The 18799-nt window shown below is 35.8% G+C and overlaps 1 protein-coding gene across 9 annotated transcripts in view; it reads right to left on the reverse strand.

Moving 5' to 3' along the window:
* FRYL (FRY like transcription coactivator) overlaps nt 1–18799 on the reverse strand; it is a 247605-nt gene that overhangs the window by 162620 nt on the left and 66186 nt on the right. The window lies entirely within an intron of this gene.

Consider the following 18799-nt stretch of genomic DNA (forward strand, 5'->3'; position numbering starts at 1 on the left):
CAAATTCCTTAATAGGACGCCCATAGCCCAAGAGTTAATAACAAGAATAAACAAATGGGACTTACTTAAACTAAAAAGTTTTTTCTCAGCAAGGGAAACAATAAAAGAGGTATATAGAGAGCCTACATCCTGGGAACAAATTTTTACCCCTCACACCTCAGATAGAGCCCTAATATCCAGAATGTACAAAGAACTCAAAAAATTAAACAATAAGATAACAAATAACCCAATCAACAAATGGGCCAAGGACCTGAACAGACACTTCTCAGAGGAGGATATACAATCAATCAACAAGTACATGAAAAAATGCTCACCATCTCTAGCAATCAGAGAAATGCAAATCAAAACCACCCTAAGATACCATCTCACTCCAGTAAGATTGGCAGCCATTATGAAGTCAAACAACAATAAGTGTTGGCGGGGATGTGGGGAAAATGGTACGCTTGTACACTGCTGGTGGGACTGCAAAATGGTGAGGCCAATTTGGAAAGCAGTATGGAGATTCCTGGGAAAGCTGGGAATGGATCCACCATTTGACCCAGCTATTGCCCTTCTCGGCCTATTCCCTGAGGACCTTAAAAGAGCGCACTATAGGGATACGGCCACATCAATGATTATAGCGACATAATTCACAATAGCTAGACTGTGGAACCAACCTAGATGCCCTTCAATAGATGAATGGATAAAAAAAATGTGGCATCTATACACAATGGAGTATTATGCAGCACTAAGAAATGACAAAATCATAGAATTTGCAGGGAAATGGATGGCATTAGAGCAGATTATGCTAAGTGAAGCTAGCCATGCCCTAAAAAACAAATGCCAAATGTCTTCTTTGATATAAAGAGAGCAACTAAGAACAGAACAGGAAGGAAGAGCATGAGGAAAAGACTAACAGTAAACAAAGACGAATGGGGGGAGAGAAAGGGAGAGAGAAGGGAAAGCATATGGAAATGGTAGGAGACCTTCAATGATACACAAAATTATAAGAGGTTATGAGGGGCAAGGGGGAGGGGGGAAAAAGGGGAGAGAATTGAACAACAGCAGCGGAGGTAGAGAGGGAAGATGGGAGGGGAGGGGAGGGGAGGGGGGATAGTAGGGGATAGGAAAGGTAGCAGAATACAACAGTCACTAATATGCCATTATGTAATAATGTATGTAACAGTTGTGATTCTGCAATCTGTATTTGGGGTAAAAATGGGAGTTCAAAACCCAATTGAGTCTAATGTATGAAAGATGATATATCATGAGCTCTGTAATGTTTTGAACAATCAATTTAAAAAAAAGAAAAAAAAAAGAAAGAAAATCCATAAACCACAGAAATTCCCACTGAATAGCCAAGGCACTCTGTAGATGTTACAGAAGGGTTTTGTCTTATAATAGGGTTCAAGATTGCTTCAAGCACTCCTTAAAGTGGCTTCAGAAGGTCCAAAACAATCTTGTAAAACAAGCTTCAAAGTATGGCCTTCCAGAAAAAAAGAATGAAATTCTTTAGGAGAATATAACAAAATCCACCAGTCAACAATGTCATTCACAATGTCCAACATCTAATTAAAAACGTTTGATGTGTCAAGAAGTAGGAGAATGTGATTCATAAAATTAGTCAGTAAATCTAGAAATGACAGAGATAATAGAATTAGACAAGTTCTTTAAAAGACGATTATAAAATGATTCAAGGATTTAGAGGAAAAAATAAATACAATGTTAAAAACAAACCTTTTTAAAAAAAAAAGATTCAAATAGAACTTTCAGATAAAACAAATACAACAGTCCCGCTCTTATTAACATGAATATGTTCTAAGACCCCCAATGGATGCCTGATACTGCAGATAGCACCAAACCCTATATATACTATGGTTTTTCTTATACAAACATATCTATAATAAAATTTAGTTTGTATTTAAATTAGGTTCAGTAAGATTAACAATTATGAAAAAGCAATTAAAACAACATGCTGTAACAAAATTTATGTTAATGCAGTCTCTCACTCAAAATACATTATTGTACTCACTTTTCTGCTTGTGATGATGTGAGATGATACAATGTCTACATGATGAGATGAATGACATCATAATAACAGCATTAGGCTATGTTTGGGTTACCTATACATGGGTTATGTAACATAGTATTAGGCTATGCCGGGTTATCTATATGTGGGTTATCTGAACAGAAGCACTTTAAATACCACAACAGATAATCTGAAAACTGAGGTGGCTTCTAACAACTAATAGATGGGTAGAATACACAGCATGAATACGCTGGAAAAGGAATGATTTACATTCTGGGCAGGATGGCTCAGGACACAGTCAGATTTTAACATGCTACTACGAATGGCATGCAATTACAAATTTATGAAGTTTTTATTTCCGGAATTTTCCATTTCATATTTTCAGACCATGATTCTCTGTGGGTAACTGAAACTGCAGAAAGTGAAACTATGGGAAAGGGGAAACTAATGTACCTAAAACAATGAATTCACTGTGTGAGACCAACAGAAGATTATAAACTCCTAAAAAATTGGTAAACTTGAAGAAATGGATACAGAAATTCTTCAAAGTGAAGTACAGACGGCAAAATATAATACTGTTATAATTATAAATAACAAAATGAACAGAGCCTCGGTGACTCATGGAACAACATCAACATGTCTAACATATATGGAACTGAATCTAAGAAGGAGTGAACACAAAATATTACTAGAATAAATGATAATCAGTATTTTTCTAAAATTGATTTGACTATAAACCCACAGATTCAAAAATCACAAGCAAAAATACATGCATATGTGTTCACACATACACACACATATCCAACACATGACAAGGCACATAATAAACTGCAGAAGCCATTGATAAAGAATTTTTAAAGTCATCAAAGAAAATGATTAATTATGTACAGGGGAACAAAGATAAAAATAAATAAAGACGTCTTATCTGAAAGTATATAAAGCAGAAGTTGGAACATCATCATTGAAAAGCTTAAAACAAAATTACTGACCTACAATTCTATATCCAGTGAAAATATCTTTCAAAAATAACAAGCAAAATAAAAACTTTTATGTGACAGACAACATCTGAAAAATTTTCAAGACAATAGACCTGCACTATAAAAAAATGTTAAAGAAAGTTCTTCAAGTGGAAAGAAAATCATAAAAGATCAGTCCACACAAGCAAGTGAAGAGTGCCAGTAATGTGGATAAAGAGAAAATCTTTTCTCATTTTACATGTTTTTTGAGTTAACTGGTAGGCGGTGGATGTAGCTCAGCAGTAGAGCACTTGCTTAGCATGTGCAAAGCCCTCAGTTCAGTCCTTAGCACACATACACAAAAAGTTAACTATTTAAACCAAAAGTGGTTAGCAACATACAGTTAGGTTTAATATGCATTAATAAAACATTTGACGACAACCGCACAAAGGATGGAGGGGTGAAACAAAATATAAGATTCCAGGTTCTTACATGTAAAATGTTATGCAATTATTGATAAGTAGGCAGTGATAAATTGAAATTCATTTTGTGAAATCCAGAGCAACTGATTTTGAAAGAGAGAGCTAGCTAATAACCCAAAAGTAGAATGAATTAGAATATTAGAAAATACACAATCCAAAAGAAGGGGGGGAAAGCGGGATGGTAACAACAGATAGAGCAAACAGGACACAGAGACAGACTGAAACCAACCATGTTGCTAATTAAACATAAATGGTCTAAATACTTATGGACAAATAGTGAGTACAATAAATCCTTATGCCCTTGTCAAAGTTAGAACTAATGGTGGAGATAAAAACGTGTAAGTGTGTATATGTGTGCATATACATGCATATGTGGATCAGAGAGCCATTCTACATACAAATGTGCACATATTAAATTGCAAAACTGTGTAAGTGCTGTGCAGGCAACCAAAGGAATATACGGACAGAGAATAAGATGGAGTGGTCAGGAAGGAAGGCCAATTTGGGAACAGCATCAAATCTAGATATGTTCAACAGCAGATCTTCTAAGGAATGAACCTTTATGCTTAGCCCCAAAAAGAAAAGCAAACAGAATAACTCCAGCACCCAGAGCACCAAGTCCTACCCATGTGGCTCTTCTGGGTGCCTGAGGAGATTCCCAAAGAAACCCCAAAACACCCAAGGACTCCAAGAAATACAGACGCAGACAACAGGAAGCCGGACAAGGATTTTGAGCAGGAAAGAGGTCAGAAAGGCCACATGATTGGTTGGGTGGAGAAAAGATTAAAGAACATAAGAGAAGTAGATGGACTATTTAAATTGCTCAGACAAGAGATAATGACTAGAAATACAGTATACTGCTAACAACAAGAAAAGGGGGGAGGAGAATAGGGATAAAGACACAGATCCAATTTTCCCCACTAGATCTTCTCTGGTGTATTTTGTATTTGGTAACTAACTAATAGGATCAGAAAAATAAGAAAAGTTGAAATATTCAAAAGTGACCCCCAGGCTTAGAAGGTGGGAAGATGGTAGTGCTGGACATGAGTAGCCAAGCGTAGGTCACAGCGAGGAGAGTTTGGGCTCTGTGAATATGAAGTACTAAGGGACACCGGGACAAGAAGTGGGAGGACAGAGACAGCAGGGAGCAGGCACACACCAAGCCCTCAGGTCTGCGGAAAAGTGAATTAATTATCTTCAAGTACTTGCTAGCCAACAATAACCACAAATTAATGGATTCCACTGAACCGAAGGAAAATAACAAAAAGATAATTCAAAGTCAGCTCCATGAAAGGTAAACAAAGTAAACTACTGAGTTATGAAGAGAATCTATTATATACCAACTAGACTAGAATTTTGATTAGAAAGGTTTTAGGTCAACTTTCAAGTCCAAAATTCACTGCTTATGTTAGAAGGATAAATTGAGTTCTTAACCATAGCTCTGAGTGAATTTCTTTGTGTGTGTTGGGGGTAGGTGTATTGAGGATTGAACCTAGGGGCATTATACCACTGTGTTACAACTTCAGCCCTTTTTACTTTTTATGTTCACTAAATTGCTGAAGTTGGCTTCAACTTTGAATTCTCCTCCCTCAGCTTTCCCAATCAGTGGGATTACAGGTGTGGGCCCCCATGCCTGGTTAGTTCAAATAAAGATAAGTCTGATACAAATACCACGGTTGCACCAGTGCATCAATGTACTCATAAATAAGCAAACTGAAACCACCAAAGAAGTATTTTCAATATCTCTATCATTTGGGGAGCAGACACCTACCTATTCAGCAGCAATTATATGATGTATGTATTACTTGGGTAAGGTACAATTACCCTTATGTTCCTGACACAGGCATTTATTAATAGCCCAACTTGCTCCCAGCTTTGGTTTTAGTTCCTTTTTTTAATCTTTCACACATAAAAAAAAATGCTTCCTGTAATATGAATGAAACAGTCCCAACCCTATAATCATACTTTCTTCTTTGTCCTCACAAACTATACCAATTTTCTATCATTTGGCACAAGGCTAAGACATTATTTCTTGAATGAAAGAAGAATCTGCTTTTTAAAAAATATATATATATCTAAAATTCATTCTTGAGATCCTAAAAACTCTAGACAAAGACTTTTAATTGCGTGAAATAGTCATTTTGAAGATAATAATAAAAATCCAGATTTTGAGACTTTTAGAAAACCTCCTGGTTACTAAATTTGTATTTTTATAACACATAACGTACATATTTATTGTCCAAAGAAGCTAGATTAGTATTACCATACATTCACTATCAATATAAGTAACACAGATGTTTTGAGCAGTAAAGGGTATTTGCATTGTAATTGACCAATCCTACTGAGAAAGAACAAATAAAATTCTATGAACCATGAAGGTGAATGTTGAGTTTACTATCCACAGTAGGACTTTCTGAGAACAAAGAGGGCACCATTAGCACCTGTGCCAGAACAGGGCCGAGCACTGCAGTGACCCAGGGCCTTTGGAGACCTAAGGCAGCCTCATCCAGGAGGTGCTCTTCGAAAAGCAGGGCTCAATACCCGGGCCAGCACTCACCTTCCATACTTTCCCTACATTGTTGGTAGCATACTCCGTTTTCAACCAACTGGAGGTCTTCATCACCAGAGTCACCTTTGATATCACTCTTGGTTTAAAACAACCAGGCATATCAGGAAGATTATAATATAACATAAAACAAAGAATCTAAACCGGAAAAGGAAAAGCCACCAAACTGCAGAGGCAATCAATTAAAGAGACGAAAAGTAAATTGAGGAAGTAGATAGAGTACTATTAGGGTCAGAAAGAAAACATCAAGAGACGTTCAGTACCAACAAATGGGCAAGCCCAAAAAAGAAAAAAATGTTCATCCATGGCCAGCTTTAAATCACAACATACACTATTAAAAGTAATTTGAAGAGCTTCACTTTGTAAGCTTAATGCTCTTCAATGCCCCACTCCTAAACTCTGCACATCAATAATTAATTTTTTGCTGGATGCAATGGCATACACCTGTAATCCCAGGGACTTGGGAAGCTGAGGCAGGAAGATTGTGAGTTCAAGGCCAGCCTCAGCAACTTAGTGAGGCCCTAAGCAACTAAGTGAGACCCTGTCTCAAAATAAAATATAAAAAAGGACTGGAGATGTAGGTCAGTGGTTAAGCACCCCTGGGCTAAATCCCTGATATCCCCCCCTCTGCCACAAAAGAAAACTAATCCATTTTTTGATAGAATTCCCCCAGGCAATTCTTAAGCACATTAATGTTTAAGAAGAAATATCTCAAAATATACTAATACAGAAAGAACATTATCTCATCTCTAGTACACCTGAATCTAGTTAAAAATAGAGAATGGAAAAATTTGGAAGCCTAAGAAATAAAGAGAATTCTTTTGTATTCCTTACAAAGAACTTTTCCGAGTTTTTTTTTTTTTAAAGTTTCTTCTTCAAGTAAACTATCAATATGTAGCGTTTCTTACACTTTCTTTTGAGGATAGTGTAAGAAAGAGGACTTAGCCTAAATTTAAATCACTCTTTAGAAACAAAAATCCATCAAAAGTCTAAGAATTTAGATAAGGCACTTACAATTTACATTTGTAATAATTTAAACTCTTTTGAATTACTGCTTATCTTTAATAGTTTAAATAATCCAGTGATTGATTAATATTAATAGATGAATGAACTGATCCTCATCTTGACCACTATTTATCTACAAAGGACCACCTAAAATTGTTTAGGTCACCTTATAAATTAGCTAATTTTTTTAAACAAAGAAATAACTAGGCTCAATAAATTTTATGATTAAAAAATTATAAACTATGTATTCTATCCACATATATGGTAGATGGGAGCAAGACAGAGCTATAGCTTAGATAATTAGTTCTACTGTGGAAAGAGCCATTAAAAAAATGATTAATAAAAGCATCCTCTTTAGAACTCCACTCCAGGAGACTGAGGTTATAAAGGAAATGTGCTAAGCCAACTGTTGTTATCATTAAAGAATAAACCATCTGGCCTTCCAAAACATTTACAGGATGGGGGGGGGTATTTATTTTTTAACTGGAGAGATGTTACAATCACCTTCTAAATTTTATAAGACAACTGAGGCCCTGGGAAGATAAATGATACAGTTGGATCTCAATTCAAATTAATATTTATCAAACACCTACTACAGGTAAAACACTTTTCCAAGAGTTAGAGGAAAAAAAATACAATATTGGACCTTTTCTTCAATACTTCTGTTCTTTATTACCGAGGTAAGTTTTCTGTATGTAGCGCTCTGATGTTAGCAACATTCTTTTTTTATATTCCATCTTAGGTCTTGGAAAACTTTGTCCTCCAGGCCAAACTCAGCCTATGGCCTGTTTTGCAAATCAAGTCGTATTTGGACACAGTCAAGCACATTCTTTCATGAATCATCTATGGTTGCTTTTTATCTAAAGCTAGAGCTAAGTACTGTGATAGAGACTTATAGCCTAGAAGCCTAAAATATTTACCATCCAGCCCTTCATAGAAAAAGTTTATACTGACTTTGTTCCAGGTCATCATTTGCTCAACTTGTGAGGCCTTTTTATTTCTTCTCCTTTTTTTTTCTTTTGAAACTACTAGAAGGCTGGTTGTGCCCCATGAATCAATGCCCACTGAGCCCTGTGTTGAATGGTTTTGAAGGCAAAGCCAGTGGGTTCAATATGGAGGCCAACAGCAGCTCTTACTAACAAGTAAAAACTTGCTCTTGTCACATAAACGACAAGAACGACAGGACAAAAGACTGGAACTTTTCTTCAACAAATATTTACTAAAAGTTTATTAACTCTCTATAGGTAGACTAAGCTCTGAGACTACCCACATACTTCAGACCAGCTTAGTCCTCAGAGAACTCACCAGCTGGTTAAAAAAAAAAAAAAAAACTTTTGTGTTTCATAGGATGACTGACACTAGAGGACAAGGAGTTGCAATCCTCACAGAAAAAATCAACTGGGGTAAAAGGTGAGAGGGAAACTGTTAACCCCAAGGATAGTCATACAAGAGACTTCTCCCCCTGCTGAATTCCAGTTTCAGGAAGTCACCAGAATTGGAAGCTATAACTATCTACAGTTGCCTCAACCCAAAGGCCATTATTTGTACCTGGGTGGAGTTAAACCTTGGACTTTACATCGCTTCCTGAATTCCCTTTATAGCACACTTTATTTTTGTTTAATCTTTCTAGTATATTCTTTTAGTTACATTTTAAACTTAATTTTACTCATCTTGGCCTATAGTAATGTTCTTCTAGCTATATCTTTAGCACCCTTTCTTTTTTTTTTTTTCTTTTGACAAGGGGTCTCACTGTATTGCCCATGTTAGCCTCAGTTTGTGGGCTGAAGCAATCCTGATGCCTGAGCTGCCTGAGCAGGACTACAGGAGTGAGCCACCACACCTGGCAAGTATTTCCTGGCATGGATATTTTTATTGTCTTATTCAACTTCTTATACTTTTACTGTATTTTTTTCAGAATGTTCTAACTAATATTGGTTTATTTAATATTTATTTTTTGTTCCCATTTAAAATTATTTTACCTTAAATTCAGTATTTTTTTAAGATTTAATTTTTTTTTCAATATCTTTATTTTGTTTATTTATTTTTATGTGGGGCTGAGGATCAAACCCAGGGCCTCACATGTGCGAGGCAAGCGCTCTGCCACTGAACCACAATTCTAGTGCTTACCTTAAATTCAGTATTTCCTTCTTTTTTGCTTCTTAGGTAAGGAAGAAGCAGAGGTGACCATCAAAATAGCCATTTACCAGGAAGGTATGGTTACTGAGCCTCAGAGTGGAGTGGGATCCTAGATAACATTTGCCCCACGCAAGAGGTTCTGGGTAGAAGCAGAAGGATTCATCAGGGAGGAGATCTGGAGCAGAAGCTAAAGAGCAACTGATGTAAGGAACTGTAATACAACCATGCGTTGCTTAACCACAGGGAAACATTTTGAGAAACATGTTGTTAGGTGATTTTGTCCTTAGGCAAACATCACAGAGTGTACTTATACAAACCAAGACGGCTGTGACATCATTAGGTGATATGATCTTATGGGACCACCGCCATTTGTGCAGTCACCCATTAACCACAATATTGTCAAGTGGTGCATGAAGGTATTTTAACAGCCAGTGTCACCACACCAGACAACACTGGTTAAACACAAGATCTGGGACTCAGAAATGACAAAGTAAATGGGACAGAGAACCTATAACAGGTCCCTTCAAATGGGAAACAACTCCATCTTTACTTCCATTAAGGTCTTTCTAAAAGCCAAATAAATAAAAGACCCTGTTTCTGACTCCAACCATAGCTAACTGCCTCAATTTTTAAAAGATAAATATCAAGTAAACCTGAAAAGGCAATCTAAAAAGAACCTTTTTTTAAGAGTAGGCTAACTGCAAAAACAGGCAAGAGAAACTACTAAAGTAATACTGATGCACTAACTGAAAACTTTTCTATCTGAATCATACAATCATTTGACAGTAGCTATTTTGAAGGGAATACATTGTGAACAGAGAAGGAAGGGCCCAGCTATTCAAGCCCCATGAACTCCCATATATGCTGCATAATAAAAATTTTGGAAGTAGGCACAAGAAAAGACCTAGATTCAAATTCATAGAATGTTGTCTATGATAGAATGCTCCAAGGTTTTTGTTGTTGTTGTTGTTGTTGCTTGTTTGTTTGTTTTGCAGTGGGGAGGATATTGGAGATTGAACTCAGGGACTACACCACTGAACTACAATCCCTAGTCCTTTTTATTTTTAATTTGAGACAAGGTCTCACTAAGCTGCTTAGGACGTTGCTAAATTGCTGAGACTAGCCTTGAACTTGCGATCCTCCCATCTCAACCTCCTAAGTCGCTGGGTTTACAGGTATGTGCAACTGCATCCATGTCTAGGATAAATTTTTAATTAAAGTGATTCTTCTTCCTCTAAATCAACAACCCAAAATGTTTTATAGTTAATTTCAGCCCCAATTTCTCAAACAATGGGTCCATTTTGTTATCATTTTTTTATAACCTTAAAAACAATGCTGGGAAGAAGATATTATTATACTTGATAGGTGATATTGACCAGCCTAAAGAGATTGAGCAGGCTGTTCCAGATATACAGCAACCAGTCACAGGTGGAGCTCATCTTGTCCTGGACTGAAGTCCCACTCTGTTCAGTTTCTCAACACTTCACTGTCATTCATTCCCCCATCACACCTGTAGGTCTTCCCAATATCCCTCCTTTATCATGAGAATTCTCACTAGATCCAGAGAATGCATGAATACAACCACCTGGCAAGGCTTCACCTGTATCTACCAGTGACTTAAGGCTTGAGAAGTACTCCAGAGATCTTCTTTTAATGAAACCTGTTTCACGTCGTGACCTTAAAAGCCCAACAAATCCGAGTCCCATTTGTATGAGCAAGAACAACTCCTTCACACATTTCCACAGTGAGGATACAGTACTCAAAGTTCCAGAGCAGACTGGTGGTCATTATTTGGAACTCGGGTTCTGCTTTGACATTGCCCTAACCAACAATCTTTCTACTACATCAGAATTCAAACACTTCTCCATCTCCTTCAGTTTGCCAACACCATGAGCATCTCAAGTGTTAGAAGGAGCCCTCATCTCAATTTTCTCCCAAGGACACTCTACACTCCCTGTTAATAGACTGGTCTTCAATGAAGATTTAAGTCACTCTTTACCCATTTGGTCATCTTCTAAAAAGAAAATAGCCTGCCATGCTCTTCCTGTTTGATACCCAATATCAGGGGTATCAAATAAAAAACTTGTTATTCTGGATCTAGATAATTTAACCACTGAAAGCAATAGTTCTACAGAAACAAAACTGAAAAGACCACTTGTTACGAAAATCCATTTAGTAACTGAGTATTCTCCTTTAATTAATAGTCAAATATAGATAGCAGTTTTTAAAATACAATAAAAAGGGGCTGGGTTGTGGCTCAGTGGTAGAGTGCTCGCCTAGCATGCACGAGGCACTGGGTTCAATCCTCAGCACCACATAATTGTAAATAAAGATACTGTGTCCATCTAAAGCTAAAAAATAAACATTAAAAAAAGTAAAATACAATAAAATACAATAAAAAGGCATTTGGAGGTTTCAAACAAGTTCTACATTTTTATTCCTCCCTGGAATTAAAAGGTTTTTTCCTATTGAAATATGTTTCTTATATAAAATGAAAGTAACCAAAAAGATATATGTTCTTTAAGAAAACTACAGATATACTAGAATTTTAAAAAAGATAAAGATTCAAAAGCATCAAACAACACTGCAATGAGATAGAACAGGAAAAAACTCAAATAACTTCCTTAAGCCTCGATGAATTTCTAAAATCTTAGATAATAATTTGTGTCACAGGGTTGTCTAAGAAGATTTAGGTGGGTAATATTCAGACATTTACCCAGTATTTATTGCATAACTATTATGTCCTAAGCCTTGGAACACATCAAGCAAAGCAATTCCATGCTTAGCTTCCATTCTAATTTGACCAGGGAAAGGGAACAGATATGTGCTAAATAGGTAGACAAATGAAATAATCTCGCTTCTTGGTAAAATAAAACAAGATAACAGTATCTAGACTATATAAGGTGCTTATGTTTCTTCCATTTCTAATGTTGATATATACTTTATTACTGGCTCTGCTCTTGGTGGACTATAAGAGTCAATGTTATATTTTTATCACATTAACACTTATGCTTGACTCCAATGAATAAAAACAAAATTAAGATTGATTCTATCAGAATAAAAATAACCCTATTCTGGAGATATAAGGATTCTGCAGCTGTCACAACAGAAGCCTGCAGAAACACACACTGCCTGATTTTTAGGCTCTGACTCTACCTATCATTCACTGTTCTTCAATAATCAAAAACATAGCAGCACATTCTGAAATCAGTAAAGGGCATTTTCTTCCTACCAAATATTAAGTCTGAAAATAAAAACTATTTGTTCCAATTCTAATAATACTTACCAATTAAATCCCTTTTTCTGTTGTCTCGTTTCTGGTGCTGTATATCAAACCCAGGGCCTCGTGCACACTAGGCAAGCCCTCTACCACTGAGTTACACTTCCATCCCCTGAAATCAGTCTTTGATCACACAATTAGGACTCTATACAAAAACTATAAGTTTAAGTCTCTCGTGAATAAGATAAGGTTACAGCACATGCTATGTGATCATTCTGACACCCTTTTCTTATTAAGGAAGTAGGTATGGCAGATAAATGATTTACTTCTTTAACAATATTGCAATATTATACCCTATACACAGTAGGGTACTTTTAGTCTAAAGTCCAACTCTTGGCTAACCATTTAATTTAAAAGCTCCATTCAAGTAGGAATTAGAAGAAAAGGATCAAGAGGTCCATTAAGGTTTTATTTTAACATCAAATATAAAATTCATGTTTAATTCACAGCTCTTGGATAAAGTACTATGGCATCGTCCTTTGAGATGGATTTGCTGATTATACCATTGTCTTCCTTGCCTAAAACCAAACCCACATACATCAACTATGATTTCAAGTTGCAGAAGGTATCCAAGGGCAAAATCCTTCCAACCTTGCACACACTTCACTGGCCTACATTTAATTCAAACACAAATTTACTTTAGGAGTTCTTCTTTATGGAATCTGACCAAAGCACACACTTTGCTTACACTAAAACAACCCAAAACAATCCTTTCTTTTTAATCTCATATTTTGCCAAATTATACAATATGTAATTAAGTTAAATAATCACAATAGCAGGCATAATTGGCATAAACAGGTTAGATTAAAAATACAACCAACTCTCAGGAAGCCCACAACTTGGCCTGTTGGGAGCAGAAATGGTGGCAAGGGAATTCAACAGTCTGCAGCAAGCATTTGCTAATCTGTTTTTCCAGAGAAAACAAATGATATTGGTAAACCCAGTGAAGTGTTTGAGAATGTCTATAAAAATGTTTAAATATTAGGCTACTTGACATTTAAAGAAAGTTCAAAAATGAAAACATTTATCAAAAGCAAAGAAAAAAAGTTCTTCCAAATATTGACCCACTGAAAATACATCAATTCTACATATATTTTTGTTAAAGAAATCATAATTGACCATAAACAATTTTACAGTTAAAAATATATAGTGGGTTTCTATGTTTTCTAAGCTGGACTTATACTCAAATGATCCTCTCACAAAAGTATAATTGTCCATCCATCATACGATCTTATCTAATATGCCTTAGAAAAATCTTTTAAAATATGGAACAATTGAAGAAATTGGAAACAAACTGATTCCAGTACAAAGGTATGAGATTACATGCCAGTTTTTCTCTAAAATAGCTTCCTTCTTTTTTTCTTTTGCATTGTTCACCTGAAATCCCTCCACAATCTTAATGTCACCTTTCATTAAATGGACAAAACTAGAACACCCCTTAAGTGAGCTAAACCAGTTATATTTTCATGAGTTCTAGCTAAACTACTACATTTTCTCTATCCCAGAACCACCAGTACTTACAAGTTCCTGCATCTCAGCATAAGTGAACCTTCTTGTTTACCGGGGGATCCATGTAGGTTCTAGTCTATGTGATAGATATTTAGTATCAAATGTTGAGATTTGACAGAGGACTGTCATCAGTAAACTGAAATTTAAGGACCAGACCTTTATCCTTTTCATGGCAGGGGGTGGGGATGGCAGGGATTGAAATCAAGGGTACTCAACCACTGAGCCACATCCCAGCCCTATTTTGTATTTTATTTAGAGACACGGTCTCACTGAGTTGCTTAGTGCCTCACTTTTGCTGATGGCGGCTTTGAACTTGTGATCCTCCTGCCTCAGCCTCCCAAGCTGCTGGGATTACAGATGTGTGCCATCAAGCCTGGCTTGGAACAGACATTTTAAAACCAAACCTTTGTATATAAACTACCCAAGAAATTCTTTAACTTTCAGAGTCATTCCCAAATTTGAATTTTACTTTTGAAGAAACAAAAATTGGGCAAGGGTACTCCACAAAGTACCTGCAGCCTCAGAAATTTCGACAGACAGGAAATTCTTCAGTACTCCATTATTTTGCTTAGTTTTGACCATGATTTCTAAAAGAACATATGTTATGAAAAAATGTTAATCACCAAATTGAACCCTTATTTACAAATTAATATAAATTACAAAATCTAACTATGCTTGGTAACATGTATGCTTTATTCCAAAGAGTGTAAGATAGTTTTTAAAAATACCAGATCAAGTTCAGATATAAAAGGAGCCTCATAAATGGCATATTACATTTAAACAAAGTCCAATCATATAGGGTGTTTATAACAGCAGTGTTGTTGTTATAGCAAAAGCAAATGATTCAAGACTGAAAGTGAAAGGAAAAGTAACTCTTTAATGACTTTTTAACTGTACATATTAATACATTCATATTTTTGCTTACACACATATACACTGTTGAACACAAAACTCTAATTATTATTAATAATTATTATTTTAATAATAATTATTTTAATAGCTAAAATTTAGTCATTCTAAATGTTCACGAATGAAAGAGTGGCTGGACAAATCGTTGTGTCACACAATGGAACACACTTCAAATAAGACAGAAAGATGTTTATGATGTACTAACTGAAAAAAAGAATGTATCAGAACCATTTGGAGAGTAAATCTCATTTAGATTCTACTAGTAAAAATGTGTATATGCATGTTTAAAAATATGTGCATATTTAAACTGTGTGCATTTTTAAATATGCATAGAAAACAGCTATAATATATATCAAACTTGCAGATGGTTTACTTCTAATAAATATTACATTAATTTATACAAATAGCTATTTACTCCCTAAAATATAAAAGTTCACAAGAATATATTATATTATTATTTAAATATTTTATATTATTATTTATTAAAATTGTTTATACAATTTTAATCAGAAATTTTAAAACAAAATAATTTTTCCCATTTGTTGGTTACTATGTGCAGAATTGATTTTTGTAACAAAAGTACTACAATACAAAGTAATCATCTTACATTCAAAGACTTCCCCCGCACCCAGGGCTGGGAATGAAACCCAGGCCCTGGTTCATGCTACACAAGTGCTCTACCACCGAGTTACAACACTTGCCCCTAAAAAACTGTAATACTCACACCAAATACTCACTGTTTTTAAGACTAAACAGTGGGACCTACTTTTTAAACAAAATTTAAGTTGCTTCTATGATGATAGATAAAAACTCAGTGTCTTAGTTTTTTACTTACATATCCTAAAGGTTTTAACAATAATATTTTAAAATATATCACCATCAAAATATTTTCCAAAGATCAAAACTGTCAACTTTATTAATGGTTTTATCTTAATTTTTTATAGCATAAAAACGTCTCCCTCTAAACTCAAAGCAAAAATTTCAATATTAAAAAATTTAGGCCAACTATATAGCTACTTTATTAAACATTTTTAATGTTTAAACATGATTTTTCAAATAAAGATTCAGGATCACTAGAATTCATACTTGTAAAATAATTTTACTTTCCTAAAATCCTTTTTTGAGAGGATAGAAAGCAGTGCATTTTTACTTTACCTAGTTGCTGATGTTGGTATCTGTCATAATGACTGTGACAAAAATTGCTCCCATCTTGCTCCTCTACTGTCTTCTCTGATGAAAGCGAACTGAGACGTCTCATCTTTAGTAATTTTGGGGAACTTTCCTGAATGCTATCTCTAGTATCCAAAACCATGTCTCCAGAAAGAATGGGAGGAACAACTCTCTTTAAAAAATCCATTTTAAGCTTTTTCTACATTACTAGACCCTGTCACAGGCACACAGAAAAGGTGCCTATATACTTCCTTGATGAGAAGTTAAGTGACACAATTTGTGTCAAAGAGCAAAGAAATGTCATGTGAATTTAGGCGGTGCTAAAACTCAGCAGGTCAACTGCCAGCTGTTGGGAAGCTGATTTTTAGGACATTGACTGTTCATGCTGATAACAAACCAAACAGACTATATACACATACTTGTGTGATGGGTGTTAACAGCAATACTGAGACCATAAAGTATTTCATATCTATCCATTTTAACATTTAGACTTCACTAGGATAATGGTAAAGACAAATTTACTTTGGTCTGAGGTGTGTCTTTTACACTTCAATAGTTACTTGCATTAAAAACATATAATCCTTATCATTGTAAAAATTCAGTTATAGACCTTGGGAACAACAACTTCCACAATACGTGAAAAGGAATCACTGACAACTTTACAGTGTATTATGAAAATTCTGATGTACTTTTAAATGCACACTCAAAAAAGACTTTCCTTATTAAGATCAAATTGACTTATCAGTTGTAATAGTAGAAATTCTGGCATGAATTACCAAAATTTAACTCATAATTTCAAACAGATGGCTCCAAGAACATAAATTTGAATAATCTGAAGTATAAATATTTAAAATCAATAAACACAGTAACCAGTAACATATATTTTCAAAATAATTGAGCATTCTACTTAATATTTTAAAATAGCGAAAGTAGCTCATCCTACTGCCTTAATGGAATACAGAACTATGACAAAAGAGACCAGTGAAAGGGTACCTGTAAAAGATTTTGAAAACTTAAAGTCAATATCTGTTTCTATCCCTTCCTTTGCCTGCCCTCTGGTGGGGGTGCCAAGAGAACAAGAAGGAAATAAAGAAACAAAGGGAATTGAGAAGGAAGGAACGCCCTAAGTAATCACATTTGTAACTTCGAAAGACACACATTTTTAATAATAATTGAAAAATCAGATTCACTTAGTGAAAACACATTCACAGTCTCATTCTTCCAATACACATTAAGTATTTACATCATATTTCTAAAGATGAAGCAAAAATGATCTCTAGGGGTATTGGGGAAAATGGTTGTAATAGAAAAACAAGTCAATGTCTGGTTCTGAATTACTTAATCTTTCATCCTATCTTCTACCACATTACTTATGAGGTTGACTATTCCTTACTTTATTCACTCAAAAGATGTTATCTGAAGTTCATTTATAATCAAGCATCAAAACAATAGGCAGATTAATGCAAATTCTGCAGAGGTAAAAAACAAGGAAATCAACTAAAAGAAATTTCTCACCCTAAAGCAGAGGACTCTTACAAGGGAAAAAACACTAAACTTTTAAAAAATGCTTGCTTCTAAGAAGCACATTCTCTTAACCCCTGAGCCTAGAAGGATCACAATTAATATCCAATCAACCCATTTCCCAAAAGGTGGAAAAAAACTGGTGGGAACCACAAACTGTGTCTTACTGCTCCTGAAAGTTATCCCTATGTTTCCAAACACAGTCACTTGCTCTATCTTTCTCTCTCTGAACATGGCCTCATGTTCCATATAGCGTCAGTCTGTTGTTTGCCTGAGGTCCTGTGCAGGTCTTATCTACAGAGCCCAGAAATACAGTGGTATACAACACACGTTAATCACAGAGGGGAAGCCACCTTGGTGTTGTTCATGATACACAGCACAACCAGCTGTGTGGCTGTGAACCTCAATGTTCTCAACGGCACTTTCAACTGCTGAAAGGAGGGGTTGAGGTAAAGGGGAAAGCATAAGGTGTTATACAATAGACCACACACTTTTATTCGACTTTCTTTACTCAACAAATACTTGCTATGCAGCTTTTATGATGATCTGTGCAAGATAACCAAGGCACTGAGATGCATTTCCATCTCTAAGAAGGAAAACCAAGTCTCCCAGCTATAATACTGCCTGTAGGGTCGGCCCAGACTTCGTTGAGCCTTCACTGGAGTTCTGTTTCCTCTGTCCAATCTGCTCCCTATCTCACCCTCCTCTCCATAGGTGTCGAATCCTAATAAACATCCTGCAAGCTACACTGTTTTTTAGCACCAGCTTCCTAAGAACCCACCCTGAGATGTGGAGCATTCCAGTACAACACTGTACCTGCTGCTGCTGAATCTCTGAGGAGAAAATGACATGAAATCTTGTTTATGGTTGCTATTTCTAAGCATGCTAGGTAATCATCATAACTTTGAACTTGCTGTGGATCTGATGTTGAATGTCTCCCAAAGATCCATGTGTTAAAGGACTGGCCCCGACTTGGGCACTATTGGGAAGTGGTAGAGTGTTTGAGAAGTGGGGCCTCATGGAAGGAAGCCGTTGGGCGTTTGTTCTTGAAGGGGATTGTGGGACTCCAGTCCCCTCCTCTCCTGCTTCCACACCATGAAATGAGTAGTTTGACTCCACCACACACTCCCACCATATGTTGCCACACAACAGGCCCAAAACAATGGGGCCAATCGTTCATAGATAGAACTTCCCAAATTCTGAGCCAAAACAAACCTTTTCTCTTAATAAGTCAATTATCTCAGACTAACACAAGTT

This window comes from Spermophilus citellus (assembly GCF_964194105.1).
Source record: "Spermophilus citellus genome assembly, chromosome: 8".
Lineage (NCBI taxonomy): Eukaryota > Metazoa > Chordata > Mammalia > Rodentia > Sciuridae > Spermophilus > Spermophilus citellus.